Below are 19,180 nucleotides of genomic sequence, written 5' to 3'. Positions count from 1 at the left end.
AATCCCTCTCTCGGTGCTCCCCATCCTCCTGACACCCAGTGCCACCGCCCCTCAGCCCTCCCCTCACCACGGGGGTCTCACCTGGGGCTTTGCCTTGCAGGAGATGGATGCCACAAGGCTGTTGGGGGAGACAAAGGAAGTTGTTAAAGCCCCTTGTTTCCCTCTCCCTTTCACAATGCACCTTTTATTCCGCTGGAAATATGAACCAGCCCGGTAAATGCTCAGGATTAGATTGGAAAGAAAGAAAACAAAAGGCAGCAGTTGCCTGGGTTAGGAGCGTTTGGAGTTGCCGTTGTAGCGAGTCCCTGCTTCTTGCCAGGTGTTTTGTTGAGTTCAAGTAAAACATCAAAGTCCATTATCTTCCCTGCCTTGCCCTCAGCTCCTCGAGCCAGCGCACAGCACAAAATTAATTTGGTTTATTCCAGCACACGCAATAGCCGCCTATCTTCCCGACTCCCTGGCTGGAAGGAAACAAATTTCCTCCTTAAGCACTTTCCACTTGACCTGCTCTTTTCTCCACGGAGAAAATTGAGGTCAGGGAGCTGCTGTTGTGCAGTGGCTGCCGTTCTCCTGATGCTCCGTGGCCAACAGGGTCCCTGCCCTGCTGCTGCTGGTGGCTCCAGATCTCCCAGCCGGGGCTCCTGCCTGCTCCCTGCTCCCACGAGACCCTGGCAGATTTAGGAAGGCAAGGGCTTCATTTCCCACTTGGTCCAATTATTTTTTAAGCCTCTCCTGTGCTGCTGGAGAGGTTATATCTGGTGAGGCCTGGAAATGAAAGCAGAGCTGTGGTGGGGGCAGAGCTGCCAGGAGGTATCAGTGACTCCAGCCATCCCATTAACAGGCAGATGTTTGTGGCCTGCACTGAGCTGGAAATGCAACAGGAGAGGGATTTGTCTCCACATTTCTTTCCTCCCTTTTTATTTCTTAGGAAAGTGAGTACAGACCTCTGAGTCTCCTCACACCCTCCTTGCCTGGGGGTAGGAGTGCTTGGAGCCAGGAGGAGGGGATGGGTGGCCACTTCCAGCCCGTGGGACAGATCCTCAGCTTTCCTACCTGCTGGATCAGCAGTGCCAGGGATCTGGTGCTGACTCCCATCCCAGGGCTGTTTGCCACAAGAAGCAGAGCAGAACCTCTGAGCCCATCCCCAGTGTCCCCACACAGGGACACGGGCTATGGCCATGCCAGCTGCGGATGCCTGGATTCTCCTGGCGCTGCCACAGGGATTCCCAGCACCACTGACACCACCCACCCACCCTCACCTGCATCCCAGTGCTGCCCAGGAAGGCAGGGAAAGGAGGTCAGAGCTGTCTCTCAGGCACAGCTCTGACAGGCAGCTCATCACCCACTGAGTGACAGCAGCTCCAGCCCAGCCTGCTCCATCAGGGAGCATCATGTCCCCTCAAGCTCCTGCAGACCTGTGTGAGCACTGGCTTTGGAGGATGGGGCAGGGATTCCTCCCTGCCAGAGCAATCCTCCTTTTCTTATAGCTTCCAGCTCAGGGTGATGGTGAGAGGGAAGTGGAGGTGCAGCTCCAAGGGCTGAGGGTGCAGAGGCTGGAGCTCTGAACCACAAGAGGGACCCACACTGTGTGTGACACCTGCCCTGCTTGCAGTCATTCCATTCCTGGCACCTGAAGGGGTGAGGAGAAACCCACAGATGTGGATGGAGGCACTCTTTGGGTCTTCAGTCTCAGGGGGAAGAGCCTGGCCTTGGCAAAGAAAGGGTCCCAGTCCTGCATTCCCCTTACCCACCTCGGATGGATTCATCAGGTGATGAACAACCAGCGTCCCCCAGGCTCTGTGGAGGGACAGCAGGGCTGCTGTGGGAGCCCACAGTGCACCAGGATGGCTCTGACAGGCAGAGCCAGGAGTTTCTCTGGTATCTGTTGCTTCAGGAGCCTGTTAATGTGGATATGCAAATTCCTGGAGCTCGGCAGCGCTGATGCACCGGTGCCAGCTGTGCACCTCTAATGACTGCAGAGCTGCTGGCTCAGCACTCCCCTTACTCCTTGATTACCATTTATTTACTTCAGGGAGGTGCCTGGAGAATCAAAACAAGGCCAAAGTCCTGGGCAAAATCCCCTCAGTGCAGGTCCATCCCGAGAGAGTTCCTGAGAGCTGTGGAATTGTGTGGGATTAGTGGGGTGTCCAGACAAAGGGTTGGACTCTGATTGCTTATGATCCTCATGGGCCCTTCCAGCTCTGGGTGTTGTATAATTCCATGATTTCCTTTGGAAATGGGCAAGATCCACCCCTTAACAACTGATACACAGAGGGGGGGAAACTGGAATATCATGATTTCAGCGTAAGAGAAAAATATGGATGACCAAGGATGCATCAAGCTGAAGGCAGCAGACTTCCTGCCCGCTCCTTGGGTGATGGTGCTGCATTTCACCTGTTCTCAAATAAACTGCTGTATTTCTGAGGTATCAGGTAAGCACAGTTTTCCTTAATTCCCACATTTGATTATTGATTTCCAGGGAAAACTTCCTGCCTTGCCAGTACCTGGAGTAAGACACAGTGAATAATTCCCAAAAAATTGCAGCCTTTTCTCTCTGCTCCTGCAGCACACACGAACTAATTGTGGTTTCTTTGTGCTGCAAATGATTCCACACCTCGGCCGGTGATTTTGAGCGTTTGCTTTTCGCAGTGTGAGCTGATTTTGAGAAGACATCTCCCGTCAGTGCTGGATATTTGCATCCAGATGATTGTGGGTTGTTCTCCTTGCCTTCCTTTCTCTGCTTTCACGGCAAAACAAACCCACCTAGAAGCGACAGCCAGGGAAGCAGCTGCCAAATAGTTCCTGTCTCAACTCGAAAGGATTTGCTGTGGCCACCGCAGTCAAAGCCTCCCCAGTCACACAAAGGCCGTGCTGCCAAAGGCTAATAAAGATGCCTAAGTGGTGAGTGTATTATAATTACCTATCAGCTCGTTTGCAAAAGCTCCAGCAGTTAAAAGGCAGCAAATGAAACGATGCCGGCCTTCCTCGGCTTCCCACATAATGAACAAACACATTGCCCATGGCAAGCTCACAGGAACAGATCTTTCATTACGATAAAAGAGTCTTAACCTTGACCAGCCGCTCCGCTCTGCCTTCATGGCAGTTGTTCCACAACTCAAATAGTTTGTTTTCCAGCCCTTTGATTCCCACAAAATGCTACAAAATCAAGCATTTCTTATTCAATAGATGCACACGAGGGGTTTTTTTTTCACATTTCTTCAGATCTTCCTTGCGCAGTTTAGAGCAGAAAGTGTCTGGCATAAATTCCTGATTGCATTATTAATGTGGAAAAGGGAACATCTGAAGTTAATCTATTCCACTAATGGGTGCTATATAATACATTAAGTCAGGTTAAGCGTGTGATATAATAAAGATCTGCCTGGTGAGATATTCTGAGATTACTGATTTAAGCATAATGGTTATTTTGGTCAATGGTTATAGATTTTTAATAGAATTCCCATCTCAGTGCTGGCTGAAAGGGGAAGAAATCTTGTTCTGGACCACAATGAAACAACCCCTTGTAACAGTTTTGAAGCAGTTTTGGGGCACCACGATAAGGAAAGGAGCTAAAGCATCCAGAGGAGGGATACCAGGGTGGGGAAGGGTCTGGAGGGGCCACAACAAGGAGCAGCTGAGGGCACTTGGTCTGTTCAGCTGGAGAACAGGAGACTGAGGGCAGAGCTCATGCCAACCCACAACTTCCTCCCAAAGGGCTGCTCCATTCTCTGCTCTCTGGGACCAGCAACAGGGACCCCAGGGAATGCTGGAGCTGTGCCAGGGGAGTTTAGGTTGGAGATCAGGGAAAGGTTTTTCCCCCAAGGGGTGTCAGCCACTGCCCAGGCTCCCCAGGGAATGGGCACAGCCCCAGGGCTGCCAGAGCTCCAGGAGCCTTTGGACAATGCTCTCAGGGATGCACAGGGTGGGATTGTTGGGATCTCTGTGCAGGACTGGATGATCCCTGTGGGTCTCTTCCAGCTCAGAATATTCTATGAATATTAACACTTCTGTATTCCCCAGAACAAGTTCCTAGGCTATTTCTAAAATCTTTGTATTAAAAGAATCAAAATGAGAATTCAAGCATCTGATCAAAGTGATAAGAATTTCTTGGTGCTCCTTTCACTCAATTCTAATGTCAGCTTAGAAGGTGAGTAAGTCTACAGGCTGGTCTTTAATTCACCATGAAAAGGAATTTACAAGGAAAAGGAGTATACAAAGAAATGTATCAGTTGTGCTTTAAGACATTTTTTTTTCTTTTTCTGTCTAGATCAACAAAACTGAATATATTTCACCCTGGAGAACGAGCCTCCTCTTGGATTCCATAGGGATGAATAAGGAGATCCATTTCAAGGTCTCCACAGGCAGCAGGATTGCCCTGAACACTGCTGCAGCTCCCATTTTTCCTGCCACAGAAGCACAAGGTATCAGCTCACTTCTAACCAAAGGGAAAAAATTTAATGGGATGCTTGGAGAAAACTTTTCCCCAATTCTACATTCCTTGGGGATTTCCTAAGGGAAAAAAATCAAACCCATTTTAATGTAGGGTGAAACCCCCCATGGGCTTCCTGAACAATGCAGGGAATGTTTGGTTTATTTTGTGCTGAATTTCCCTGTGTGGATCCTGATCCTTCCCTCAGCAGAGCTGCAGAGCAGAGGAGGGATGGATGTGCACAAAACCAGGAATCCTCGGGTTCACTTTTTGGTCATTCCTGCCAAATGCAGGGCTCCCATCCTCTCCCAGACAGGAATATTGATAGGGATGAGCTGGGAGAAGCTGAGGGTTCAGCTCTGCCCTCTGCACCCTCCGCTGGCAGAAGGGCTCTGTGGGGGGACCAGAGGGACACAGCCACAAAGGGGAGCTCTGGGAAAAGGGCCCAGAGCCTTGGGCTGGCTGTAGGAGAGAGGGAATCCGTGTCTGGGATTGCCCCACAACCCCAGGACTGCCACACACCTTCCACTAGCCCAGGGTGCTCCAAGCTCTGTCCAACCTGGCCTTGGACACTCCCAGGGATCCAGGGGCAGCCACAGCTTCTCCGGGCACCCTGTGCCAGAGCCTCAGCACCCTCACAGGGAGGAATTCCTTTCCAATATCCCATTATCCCTGCCCTCTGGCAGTGGGAAGCCATTCCCTGTGTCCTGTCCCTACAGGCCCCTGTCCAAAGCCTTTTCCCATCTCCCTTGTCACCTTCAGGCACTGCAAGGCCACAGTGAGGTCACCCCAAATCCTCTCTCCTCCAGGTGAACACTCCCAGCTGTGCCAGCCTTTCCTCCCAGCAGAGCTGCTCCATCCCTCTGCTCACCCTGCTGCCTCCTCTGGACTCTCTCCAGCAGCTCCAGGTCCTTCCTGTGCTGGGCCCAGGGCTGGGGCAGCTCTGCTGGTGGGGTCTCACCTGAGCAGGGCAGAGAGGCACAATCCCAATCCCTTTGCTGGTACCCACACTGGGGATCAGCCCAGGGCACATTTCCTTGTTTAAGGATAATATACTCAGAAATAATATAAAGATGTGATTTATATATGAATTACCAGTTTTTACTAGGCTGCCTGTAAAGCCTGTGAAAGAAGTCATAAAATGTATCCAAATCAGCAGGAACTTGTTAAGACGCTGAGGGCAGAACTCTCTGAATTTACACATCTCCCTGGAAGTCAGGCATCTGGAATAATCAATGACAGGAAACCTGCACTGCACCCAGTCCCTTTTCAAGTCAGGTACAGATAAACCCAGCCTTGCAGACAAATCCATGATTGAGGAGCTGTGAAAGGGCACCTCAGATGTATTTTTATTCACAGACAAAGGTCCTTAACCACCCATGGCAGCTCTAGCTCTGTTCCTGCTGCTGAGTGGGATCTCCAGAATCAGTTGTTTGGCTTTGTGTGCTGTGTGCCCCTCTGTATCTGTGTGTCAGTGCCTAATGGGGCTCCAGGAGAGCTGGAGAGGGACTTGTGACAAGGACATGGAGTGACAGGATGGCTTTAAACTGCAAGGGGATGTCAGGATTAGAGATTAGGAACAAATCCTTCTTGTGAGGGTGGTGAGGCCCTGGCACAGGGTGCCCAGAGAAGCTGTGGCTGCCCCTGGATCCCTAGAAGTGTCCAAGAGCAGGTTGGATGGGGCTTGGAGCACCCTGGGACAGTAGAAATGTCCCTACCCAGGGGTGGAATGAGATGGGCTTTGAGGCCCCTTCCAACCCAAACCATTCTGGGATTCTCTGATTTGGTCTCAGTGCTGGTCTATCAACCTCCCTGCCCTGTGTGGGGCGGTCATGACAGAGAGCCACTGCTCCAAGAACTCCTGCAGGCTCTCTCTCACCTCTTTTGGAGGAAGGAGGAAAGGGGAAAGATCCATCTTGGCAGAGACCCACAATCCTGAGACAACTCCAGTGCTACCAGCTGGTGTTTTGAGCTGGTGGCAAGTCTCAGTCCTGTCTGCTCAGCCATGAGTAGCTCCAACCAAAAGTTGGCAGACTTTCCAACAGAGTCTGCAGAAGATCACTGGCAGTCCCTGCTCAGAGCTGCTGTCCTTGCCCCACCAGATGTCCCTCCCAGGAGACGGTGGAGCATGGATTTGGGAGCCTGGATGTGGAACACTGAGCCCTGCTCCAGCCCTGGGGTCGGTGGGTCCAACTCAATGCTCTCTCCACAAGTTCAGCCCATTTAAAAGCCCTCCTGGACAGCACCACTGACCTTCTGCTTGGAGCTTAGATCTTATTTCTCAGAGATGTTTGCAAGAGCTGAGCCCCTTCTCCCACCCAGGCTGGGGCTCGCAAGGGAAACCTCTCCAAGCCTGTGCCCAGACTGCCAGTGTGGTGCTCACTGGGATAATCACTGGCACAATTTGTGAGCAGGGAGGAGAGCACCTTCCGTGGCAGGATCATGTGGGATACTATCTGCTCCAGTGATATCACTTACTGGAGAGGGCTTGAGCTGGATCAGCAGCAGTTTTCATTTTGGATTTGCAACCCGTAAAGTAAATTGGACCTGGTTTTTGTTGGATTTAGAGCCGATGGAGAAAATCTCCCCCAGGCACTCAAAACCAGAAAGAGCAAAAGGAAAAGAACTCGGGATCAAAAGGATGAAAGGAAATCAGCAATCCACACCCAGCTCTTCGGCCAGCCCCCGTGCCCTGGGAGGTGATCCCGGGGGATTGGCGGCTCCGTGCTCGGTGCCTCTGAAGGATGCACTGTCCTGGAGCCGGTGCTGACATTCCGGGCTTGCAGAGCTCTCTTGCCCAGCCCAGCTCATCTGTCACCCGGGACGTGTTTACAGGGCGCTGACAGCCCGCTCTGGGAGGTGATTGATACTGATTGGAATTGTTATGCAAATACACTTTGCTACTCTCTTGCCAATAGATTCTCTCCCGGTTGTGACAGCGGCCGTTTTCTCCGGGGATTTTTCCTCCTGTTTTTTTTTTTTTTTTTAATAAGTCCAGGTGAGCTGGACTCTGTGGCCTCAAACATCCTCAAATAGAGCAAATAATGTGACAAACGCTGAGGATGAATCTTTATCAGTTCCAGGCAACAGAAATGTCTCTTTTACTTTCTGTGTTCTCACCTCACATATTCCTTTGCAAGGATCTGTCACCCTCTGTTGACAGAGACAATTTTCAAAGGTATCAGAGCAACTTAAAGGCTTCAAGTGCCACCTTTAAAGTCAAATCTGGGTTTTCCACAAACATGGGCTTGTTACAAAGTGCACCACCAACAACAAAGTGTTGATTGAAGTCCAAATGAATCCCTAAGGATGCATCCTTAGGCTGAGCTGGGAGAAAGGCGCTGTAAAGGAAAACTGGGAAGAGCTCATGCCTAGAGATTACACTGTCCTTGTAACTCATGAAAAACACCTGAATAACACCAAGATGTTATGTTCTGGTGTCCTCGACAGCCACCTGACTGCACAATGACATTAAAAATAATTTTTAAAATTTGGGGGATATTCCTGCACTACTTTGCCACTTCTACCTGCCCAGAGCTGCTTTGGAGTCAAGAGAAGACCTTTAGTCTGAAATGAAAAGCTTTGCTCATATTCACAAGGAACCTTTTAATTTAAACCCAACTTTTGAGTTAATGGAAACCAAACATTACAGATTAAGTTTGACTGGCACTGAGACCAAATCAGAGAATCCCAGAATGGTTTGGGTTGGAAGGCACCTCAAAGCCCATCCAGTTCCACCCCTGCTATGGGCAGGGACACCTTCCACTGTCCCAGGTTGCTCCAAGCCCTATCCAGCCTGTCCTTGGACACTGCCAGGGATCCAGGGGCAGTGCTGGTCCACTGGAACCTGCTGTGCAGGGAGGTTTGGAGTCCCCATCCCTGGAGGTGTCCAAGGAACTCCTGGACATGGCACTCAGAGCTCTGGGCTGGGTGACAAGGTGGGGATCAGACACAGGCTGGACCCAGTGATCTTGGAGGGCTTTTCCAACCTCAATGATCCCAGGATTCTGTGTTGTCTCCTACTTCCCCTGCTGTCTCAAGTGCTCTCTTCAGCCTCCAGTGACCTTCACTGAGCTGCACAAATACAGCCATGCCTTGAGCTGTCTGCAAACCCAACAGCAAAAAATATTTGGGGTGCCTGAGAAAGGCAGCCACAAGAGCCAGCAGGACCCACTGGATCAGTCCTGTGCCTACAATTCCCATCGATCCACTCCTGCCTCTGCTCTTTAATCAGGCACCTTGTAAAGGTGGGAAGGGACATTTACAGCCACACTACTTCTCCTCCCAAACAATCAATGGTTATTAAGTGCATCTTTGGGCTGGGGAGGCGAGGAGAGAGACAGCAAGAATTCACATTGCTCATCAACCCGGAGAGACTTCATTTTCTATTAGGGCTGATAAACAAGCTGGGAAAATAAATCAGTTACCTGCTGCTGCCTGACAGGCATCTCCAAGGAGCTCCTGGGAATGTGACACAGCGCGGCTGGGTTCCCAGTTCTGCTGGGGTGAGGCAGCAGCACTGACAACTCCCCAAAGGGCTTCTTGTCTTCCTTTTTGTGGAATGAAGCACTGGGAAGCTGGTCTGCTGTGGAAGCATCGAGGAGAGGAGAGGGAGAGGGAGTCCCACTACTTGAGGAAGCATCTGAGGCTACAAAGGCCCATGGAGTGGTTCAAGCCAGTCAAGGAAGACAGCACAGGCAGATCCTCCCTCACCTCAGAGTGGGTGAGAAGGGATTTAAATCTGGGCATTGTGTCCTGATGCTACAGTGAGTCCAATCATGAGACAATAATAAGCTCCAGGACTTTCAGTTTCAGGCTGTCACAAGATGGATCAAGGTGCTGAGGGCCTGGGAACACATTTTTCCTGTTTCCCTATCAGAGCTCGAACCGAGAAAGTGCTGTAAGACAACCTGGCTCCAGATCCACGCCACCCATCCGTGGGAGCATGGAACAAATAGGAGCCTCTTGTTAATGGGAAATTGCAAATGCTCCATTACCCACCCCATTACTCACATATTTCTCCTGCCTTTTGACTCCAGGCAAGCCTGCAGCTCTGAAAGGAAATTTTCAGAAATATCAACATTGTCCCTTAATCACTGCAATAATAAATCATCCCTTGTAACAGGGGAACTTCAGTCTGACCAAAAAATGGAGGTTTAGGAAAACTACTGAATTATTCATGCCTTCTGGTCCTGTGACAGAGAGCAGAGTTACATTAGGATAATGAGAATTCCAAAGAATTTGCAGGATTTTGTGGAATAAGGAGATGCTACAAATCAGTGTTGGCAAAACATGCAGGAATAACCAGGCCTTGGCCAGCACATGGAGTGAATGCATAGTAGGAAACACCTCTGCATCTCCAAACTCTGCCATAACAACACAGGAAAAATGGAAAACTGACTCTGGGAATGCTGAGCAAGGCAAAATAAAGGAATCAGCAACAGGGAGTACTCCAAAATCCAGTTCCTGGCCTGTCCTCAGACATGGAGCAGCCCCTGACCAGCAAATCCCAGAATTCTAGAATGGTTTGAGTGGGAAAAAGCTCATTCAGTTCCACCCTCTTCCTTGGGCAGGGACACCTCCCACTATCCCAAGATGCTCCAAGCCCCATCCAACCTGGCCTTGGACACTTCCAGGGATCCAGGGGCAGCCACAGCTTCTCTGGGCACTCTGTGCCAGGGCCTCACCATCCTCACAGCCAAGAATCTTTTCCCAATATCCAATCTAAACCTGTCTTTAGCCATTGGGAAGTCACTGCCCCTTTTCCTATCCAAATCCCATTTTTTCCCTCCCAACACTGTACCCATGGGTTAATTCCCAAGTGCTGGGTTTGCAATCCAGTATCAGTGGAGTAAAAAAAAGACACTAAATATGGTTAGAAAATTCCTCATCTGTTCTGGTTTCAGGTGCTGTAATGAAGATGCAGGACCTTTCAGCTCAATTCAATCAGCCCCATTCACCAGGCACCTTATGATCCATTAGTTCAGTCCCTCCAAATTTGATTGCAGCGTGTTTTGATTCCAATCAATTGTTTTCAGCTCTTCTCCATTGATTTCCATGGACTCACATTATTCTGCTGAGGCTTCAGTTAAACTTGGGGGTTTGGACCAAGACAGGAGCACCTCATGGCAGGTGGCTGGGCTGGGCCAGCTCTGCCCAGAACAGGGCCAGCACCACCCTGCTCCCAGCAGACAAAGGCAAGGTGACAATTCCAGCTCTGAGATTTTTCCAAACCATGTTCCCTGTCCCATGGTTTCAGGGGGAGCTCAGAACTGCAGCAGGATCAGTGGAAACCTCGTCCATAAAACGTTGGGGCACAAGAGGAAATTTTTCACCGTGAGAACAGTCAGCCGTTGGAATAATCTCCCCAGGGAAGTGGTGGAATCCCCAGCTTTGGACACTTTTAAGGTTTAGCTGGACAACGAGCTGGGTCATCTTGTCTAGACTCTGCTTTTGCTGAGAGGTTGGACCAGATAATGCTTGAGGTCCCTTCCAACACATTATTCCATGATTCCATGAACTGAGACCTAACCAGGTGTGACAGAGTAAAGAAACATTCACAGAGGAGTCTTTAGGTTCTTTTTTTAGAGTCACAAACTCTGTGGAATGAAGAACCAGAACTAAACCAGAACTTTACTCAATCCCAAGCTACTGATCTGATTACTGGTCTAAAAGCTCTAAGGAAAAAAAAGGTCTGAATTAGGGACACCCACTGGAGAAAGCTCTAGAAAATGGGGAATTTGTCTCCTGGCACACTGGTCTGTGTCTCCAGCTGTGAGAACTTCTGGCTGGACAAGTGGCCCATGGAATCCAGACAGGAAAGGACCTGCTGTCCCCAGGAGGCTGCTTCACTCCTCTCCTGCTGACACTTTCTCCAGTTTAATTGACAGGGAATATTTCCTTGTGCACCCTCCCGAGCTAGCCCAGCTCATGCAGAACTGACACCCATCCAAGCAGGACGAGGCAGGAGACTCTTCCTGAGCTTTGTCACAAAATCAGGGCAGTGAAACAAACCCACAGAGGATCTTTCCAACTCAGTGGAAAGGTTGCTGTCAAAACCCCAGCGCTGTGTTTTCCCAGGAAGCAAGTCTGAAATGCAGGCAGTGGCCTGGGGAGATTTTGATGGAAATCCCAGGTGGGAGCAGTGGAAAAATCAGCTGCCACTTTCCTCTGGAATGGCGAAAAGTTGACAACGGCGACATTTGAAACTCTGATGACTTTTCTGAAGCTCGATAAGCAGAGCAGAGGAAAATCCCTGAGCAGTGGAACAGAGGCCACAGGATGTCCCTGTGCACTGCCCTGCAGGGATAGGGATGTCCAGTCCACAGCCCAGCCACCACACTGGGATCCCCAGTCCCACCAGAATGCCTCAGGTTTCACACCCACCTCGGGAAGCAGGCACTGCAGGACATGGTGTGTTCTCCTCATGCTCCACCTGAGAGATGATTCCCTCTGTGCGACTGGGGGGGAAGGAAGTCTGAGAGAGCAGGAAAACCTTCCCGGCAGTGCTGCTGCTTAATGGAGTGCGAATGAATTGGACAGCACTCCTGCTAATGTGTCAGGATTATGCTTAGCAGTGGGAATGACCTTGTTGAAGCTAAAAAATGAACACATTCACAGCTCCACGAGCAGGAGCTGCTGGATGCTCCATGCAAATCCTCAGCGCTGCTGTTCCTATGCTGATTCCGGAGGGGTGGGTGGAATTCTCCTCTGCTTCTGCCCCAAAGCTCTGGAAGAATGGAGCCTTTTTTGGAGGGATTGAGAGCATTTAGGGATCTGCTTTTCCTTTTGCATGCTGTGTTCTAAGGTAAAAAGGCTGAGAAGGCCTGGGAGCGAGATACAGGGGTGACCTTAGACCCCCTTCCAGTGTCTTAAAGGGTTCCAAGAGAGCTGGAGAGGGACTTTAGAGAAGGGATGGAGTGACAGGACAAGGGGGGCTAACCAATGCCAGAGGGGAGGGTTAGGTGAGAGTTTGGGAAGAGATTCCTCCTTGTGAGGGTGCTGAGGCCCTGGCACAGGGTGCCCAGAGCAGCTGTGGCTGCCCCTGGATCCCTGGAAGTGTCCAAGACCAGGATGGACAGGGCTTGGAGCAACCTGGGATAGTGGAAAGCCCATGGAAGGGGATGAGCTTCAAGGTCCCTTCCAACCCAAACCATGCTGGGATTCTCTGATTTTAACTTTGGCCTTGTAAGAAAGCATCAAGCATAACAATATGGAGTTCCAGGGTTGCATGTGCACTAAATTAAGCCTAGGAACTAATGGGAATGGGTCTGACTCCTAAACAGCTCACTGGCTTCAGCTCCAGGTGTGCTCATCAATCTCCAATGTGCTGAAGAAAACTGCAGTGAAGCAGCTACGAATGGAGTTAACTGAAAAATAAAATAAATCCATGTGGTTCCTGGGAATCCTCCACGTGCAGGAGGTCATGGCCTGTGCAGTCCCCTGACAACACAGACACAGCTCAAATTAGACATTTATTTAGTGTGCATTTACAACATGTGATTAACCTCATGTATTTAGATTTTTTTCATGTTGGCTTTTGAAAAGAGTCTCTTAGGAAGAAGAAAAGCAAGAGGGATAAAACTGCTGAAATTCATGTTTTGCTCTTAGTCTTGAGCAAAACCTTTCATTCAACTCTGCCTATTTTGAAGTTCTTTCAAGCAAAGGGGTTATTTCAAGACACTGTCCTGAATGGTCTGTATACTGGCATTGGGAAGTACAAGCATGGAAGAAAGCTTGGAAAGGATGGGAAAAGGAGAGGATAGGCATATACACCATTCTTGTGGGAGAAGGTAAGAAGGAAGATGAATCCCAAAACTGAGTCAGGACACGTTGGCTTGCTCAGACTCAAACTCTACCTGTATCCAACTGCTCTCCCAGCTGTTAAAAACCTTCCCATGTCCATGCTGAAAATCCCAGAGTCCCAGAATCACTGAGGTTGGAAAAGATGGCCAAGATGATCAAGTCCAACCTGTGACTGACCCTGACCTTGTCACCAGCCCAGAGCACTGACTGCCACATCCAGTTTTCCTTGAACTTCTCCAGGGATGGGGACTTCACCACCTCCCAGTGCCTGACTACCCTTTCTATGAAGAAATTCCTGATGTCCAACCTGACCCTCTGCTTGAGGCTGTTCCCTCCTGTCCTGTGCAGGTGGAAGAAGGTGCCCCTGGCACCATTTGCTACCTTGATGCAAGAGGCAAGACAAGCCCCCAAAAGACCACTCCCAGCAGGAATTGCCATTCCCATCAGGTGTTCCTGCAAGGCCTGTGTCCTGCAGGAAGAAAGCACCTTTCTGTCTAAATCAGGAACAGGGTTTAAGGCACAGGAGGACACTAAAATTAGGAAGGGTGGGAAGACTGAGGGTTTTTTTCTCCTTCTCTTTTCCTCCCTGATCTCAAGAGGAAATTATTTTAAAATTACTATTATTTATTATTATAAATTAATGATAGAAATTCATCAGCAGGAAGGCCACCTGGTGCTGGCTAGAATAAAATCCTCTCCCCATGAACAGGAGGCTGCTGCCTCTGTGCCCCTTGTGAACAGGGGAGCTCCCGCTTCCTCTGCTGCCGTGCATCCAAATGCTGAGACTTTCCTGCAGCTTAAGCAGGATTGATTTATGCCCCCTGCACAATGTTCTCTGGATGCTCAGAATGCATTTGTATCCCTGGTCCCTAACAAGTGCTCCTCAGAGCTGTGTTATTTCAGAAGGACTTTCCAATGCCCTGGCACATTCCCGCTTTTGTGCGATAACGGATTCGTCGGCGGAATTGCCTCGCTATCAAAACAATAAAAGCCAACTGGCACGGTGACATTTTGGGGGAATTCGGTTCCCTCTTTGTGGGTTCCTCTCACTTTGTTTTACGTGTGATATCTTCTCTCTGCCTCTCTTTGGAAGGTCAGTGCAGTGGGGGAAGGAAGTTGGTGTTAAAAGGAAAAACTTTATTTGATTTGGAGGAGACTCGGAGCTGCTCAGGAAGATTCCTGACAGGGGGACAGAGGATCAGTAATTTCTGAAGGCGTAGTGCAAACATGAATCCCTTAAACAACACATTGGACTCCTGCTCTTGCTCAGGAAGCTCTTGGATTGTGGATATAATCCCTGAATTTCCAGAGACTTTTCATTGAGTCTCTCCACTCCTTTGCTCACAACAACATAACACAACACTTGCAATTAATTATGGATGCACCCGAGTCCAGACATGAGCTCATGCTGTTGGCTTGGCAAAGCAACTTAATTAATAAATAACGATGATGATGATGAATAAAGATGGGAATAAACAAAGAGGGCTCTATATGAGGGATGAAGCATGAAGTATTCATGCACCAGGCTGTCAACAGACTCGTTCTGCTGAGCCCACCTCACTTGACAGCACTTCAGCACTTTCCAACCACCCCCAAGCTCCTGGTGGTTCCAGGATTATATCTGGATCCAGACAGGAATTCATCAGCTATGACATCAGAAGAGTTTGACTCAGGATCCTTGGATCAACAGTCCATAAAAACTGGGCAACTGGGACAACTCCTGCCATGAATGGCGCTGACACAAACACAGGAGGTGGAGTCAGCAACTGCCACGTTCGCCCAGACACTTTCATAGAGGCACAGAACCAGCAAGGTTGGAAAACACCTCCAAGATCTTCCAGTCCAAACTGTATTGAAAGTTCTACCTCTAAGGAAACTTCTTCAGAATCATTTATGTTGGAAAAGCCCTCCAAGATCCCCAAGTCCAACTGTTCCCCAGCACTGCCAAGGCCACCACTGACCCATGCGCTCAAGTGCCACATCCACATGGCTTTTGAAGCCCTCCAGGAATGGGAACCCCACCACTGCCCTGAGCAGTGACAGAGCTGGACAGCCCTTCTAGAGAAGAAATCTTCCCAATATCCAACCTGACCCTCTCCTGGCAACAACTTGAGGCTGTTTCCTCTCATCCTGTCCCTGGGAGCAGAGCCTGACCACCCTTGGCTGTCCCCTCCTGTTAGGAGTTGTGCAGAGCCACAAGGTCCCCCCTGAGCCTCCTTTTCTCCAGGCTGAGCCCCTTTCCAGCTCCCTCAGCCTCTCTAGGTCCTTTCCCCAGCTTGTTCCCTTCCCTGGACACACTCTGGTCCCTCCATGTCTTTCTCAGAGTGAGGAGAAATGCCAGAGGGTTCTGTTTGGACCAAGCCCTGGGCTCCACATCCAGGCTGTGCCCTCCACTCTTTTGATGGATCAACAGCCACCTGGAACGGCACATTCCAGCACTGACAAGTTCCAGGCTTGAAGGAAGCCGTATCTGAAAGGCTCCTGACCCACTCCAAGGACATCCCAGCCACCCTGTCCTCTCAAACCACACTCACACCCCTGTTCTGTCCCCACTGAGCTCTCCTTGGCAATGGGATGCTATTCCACCTCAGCATTCCCAGGACAGATGGGAGGAGTGAGCAGGGCTCACACCATGGGTGACACAGAGCAGGAAATGGGCAGAAGCTCTGCCAGGCTCAGGGCACCTAAAGAGTCTCTGAGTGTCCTGAAGGGATTTATTTTAGACCACACCACATTAACCACCAGTAAAGAAGAATCAGAGGCTGCTGCTGCTCATTCCTCTCTGGCCTCCAGGCTCCAGCTCCTTGTTATATTTGTCCTAACAGACATATCGACCTGAATAAGAATGATTGATGAGGGAAAACACTGAGCTTAACTGAGCTCTTCTTCCCTTCAAAACAGGACTTGCAGCAGGAGCTCCAGTTCAGCAGTGTCTCTTAGAAGGACAGAAGCTCACTGCATTTTGCCCATTCATGAAGATAATCTGAGAAGAGCAAGGTGTTTCTCCTTCAAAGATGAGGCAACACTCACCGCATCCTTCGTGGAGACTTTTGGATTTACTTCAGCTGGAAATTCAGTGTCTGGGGATGCTAGCCTCTGTTTGCAAAACCAATGACATAAGGACAACCAGGCTAAATGCTGAAAATCACACCAGGAGAGAAACTTGCAGCTGGAAATGACTGCAGTTCCCTCCTTTTTAATGTTTTTCACCATCACCGCTGTTGTCAGTCATTGTTAGGCATTAAATTGCATAAAATACAAGCCCTTGGAAACAAACATCAGTGCTTATCAGCCTATGTCAAAAGTCAATTTTTTCTTTACAGCAATTTCGTCTGGAAATTACTTCTGGGGAGCTGCTCACTGCAGCTCAGCCCCAGGCTCCAGAGGCACAGGAGCCACCCTCTTCTCCCCTCTCCCCAGATCCTGCAGGTTGGCTTTATTATCATGGAAGGGGTTGGGTTGGGAGGGACCTAAAATTTCATCCCATTTCATCCCCTGCCCCTTCCACTAGACCAGATTTTTCCAAGTCCTGTCCAAGCTGATCTTCACTTAAAGAGAAAAATCTCCTGTCAGGTTTGACTTTTACTTTAAAAGGCTTAGGACAGGCCATATGTGAGGTCTAAATTACTGAATTAGCACCTACAGTCACAGGCATGGGGAAATGAAAGATCTTAGGGGATTTATACTGTTAATAAACCCTTGTGAGTGTGTGCCTGACAAACTGCTTGTGAATTAACCTAATAAACAACCACTGGTCGTTGATAAATTGCATCTGGGCTGAAATTGAGGGAGTAGAGATGGGTTGAGCTGCCTCCTGCCTATGGAATTACAATGGACATTATTCCTTTATGATATCAGCATCCACTGCCTGGGACACACGAGCTGTGGGTCGCTTGCAAGGTGCTGGGTTTCCACCCTCTCTGTGTGGTCCAGTTTACATCATCTCCTCACAGAACTCAGGAGCTGGAAAACCCAGACCAAACTTTTCCTGTCAGCTTTGACAGAGATGGAGGTGAGGCATTTCCAAAATGGAAGAAAAGGTGGTAATGTTGAAATATGACATCATTATGTGGAGTTGACTTTTATTCAAGCTCCAGAAAATGCTGCCTTAAATGCAGCAAGGTTGGAAATGGTCCAGGTGAGCAGGTTCATGTTAATAGAACCATGGAAATATTTGGGTGGGAAGGGACCTTAAATCCCATCCAGTCCCACCCCCTGCCATGGGCAGGAACTATTTCTACCACCCCAGGCTGCTCCGAGCCCCATCCAACCTGGCCTTGGACACTTCCAGGATGCTGAGAGCTGCATACAGGTATTTAAAATGCTGAATGGGAGTGGTGAGGAGGGGAGTTCTCCAGGTTTGCCTGCAGCCTGCTCCAGGTGTGGCAGAGCACCTCCTTTCCCTGCCCATCCCACAGCCCTGCTCTGGCATGGAAGGGCAAAGGAAACCTTTGGATAACAATTCCAGACAGGAGGCAATGCGTGAGGACACACATTAGCCCCACTCCAGAAACCTGAGGTCACTTGAGGTCACTTAACCACTGTCCCAAAGCTTGACCTTGAGACCACTGGCTCCAGCTGCAAACCCTAAACAGAATATTTTGGAAACCCCCTGTAATCCTTCCTTCCTCACTGTGCAGTCATGGACCCTTCAAAAACTAAACACTCCTGATTAATAGAATAGAATGTGAAGTATAAACTTGGCTTTCTGGCTATGCTGCCTTCCTACCCTCAAAGCCAAACCCCACACAGCCTTTTGTCCTTCCCACAGTAATGTCCTGTACCAGCCAAAAACCTCCTGGCAACCTCAGGGGCTCAGTTTTTGGCAGAAAAATCCAACGATAACATTTTTAAAGTGAAAACCTCAGAGGACAAGCGGGGCTGTTAGCCCTTTGTGGTTGTTGAATACATCCCAAAAACCCAAAACACCACCCAAAAAAACCCTTACAGCAGAACTTTTTGGCCTAAGGATTTAGGATGATCCAAGGGTCTTTTCGACCTGGCCTTGGCTCCTTGATCTGACCTTGGGGAAACCACTTAGTGCCTGATAATTAGAGACTCTTTAACTGATTATTAGAGATTCTTAAACTCATAAAAGTGTTACGAGATGGCCAAGGTGGGGTGGAGGTGGAAGAGTCTCCAGAAGTACATAAACCAGATTGATTTGAAAATCAATGTGATGCTTTCAAAAAATGAAATGCCTTTGATCCTCTGGCAGCCTCACCACATCTCCTGGATCCCTGTCTGTAACAGCAAAAGCCAAGGAGCAAGCAGGAGACTTCATTCTGCTTGGAATTTTCATTAAATTCATAAAATAGTCCCTGAGCTGAAGGAGAATGGCACTGTCCCTGCAGTGACCCCTCAGCAGGAGGGAAGAAGGGGTTGCACAGACCCAAGGCACACTTGCAGAAGCACCTCTGCATCTTGTCCCCCCCACTATGGGCACAAGCAGAGCACACCCCTCAGGTTGTGCCATCTGCTCTGCCAAAATCATAACTCACTGCCAATAGCCTTAATTAAAAATATTAATGCTGGAAAAGTGTGCCTGGAAAGCCTGCAGCTCCATTCTGCTGTCCCTCCAATTGCTGGGTAATTGCAATAATTCCTGTGTCTGGGGGAGGATCACTCCCCAGGGCCTGCCTTCCCGTGCCTCCAAGTGCAAAATGCTTTATTATTTTCCAGGCTGGCTCTGCCACCAAGGTGGTACCACTTCATTAGGAAGAGGGAGAATAGATATCAGGCAAAACCCATTATGTACTGGGAACAGGGCCATGCACAGGAGCTGCTGCTGGGCTGCTCATCCAGGAGCTTCCCACGTGCAGGGAAGGGAGGGAGCAGAGGATACACATCCCCCTTCCTGGCAAAGGCCTGCCCTGGCAGCAGGAGATGGAGCAAGACATTTCCCAGCAGCAGGCTCTCCCTCCTCCTCCTCCTCCTCCTCCAGGAGCA

This window comes from Fringilla coelebs (assembly GCF_963513975.1).
Source record: "Fringilla coelebs genome assembly, chromosome: 10".
Classification (NCBI taxonomy): domain Eukaryota; kingdom Metazoa; phylum Chordata; class Aves; order Passeriformes; family Fringillidae; genus Fringilla; species Fringilla coelebs.
This window is presented reverse-complemented; position numbering follows the sequence as displayed.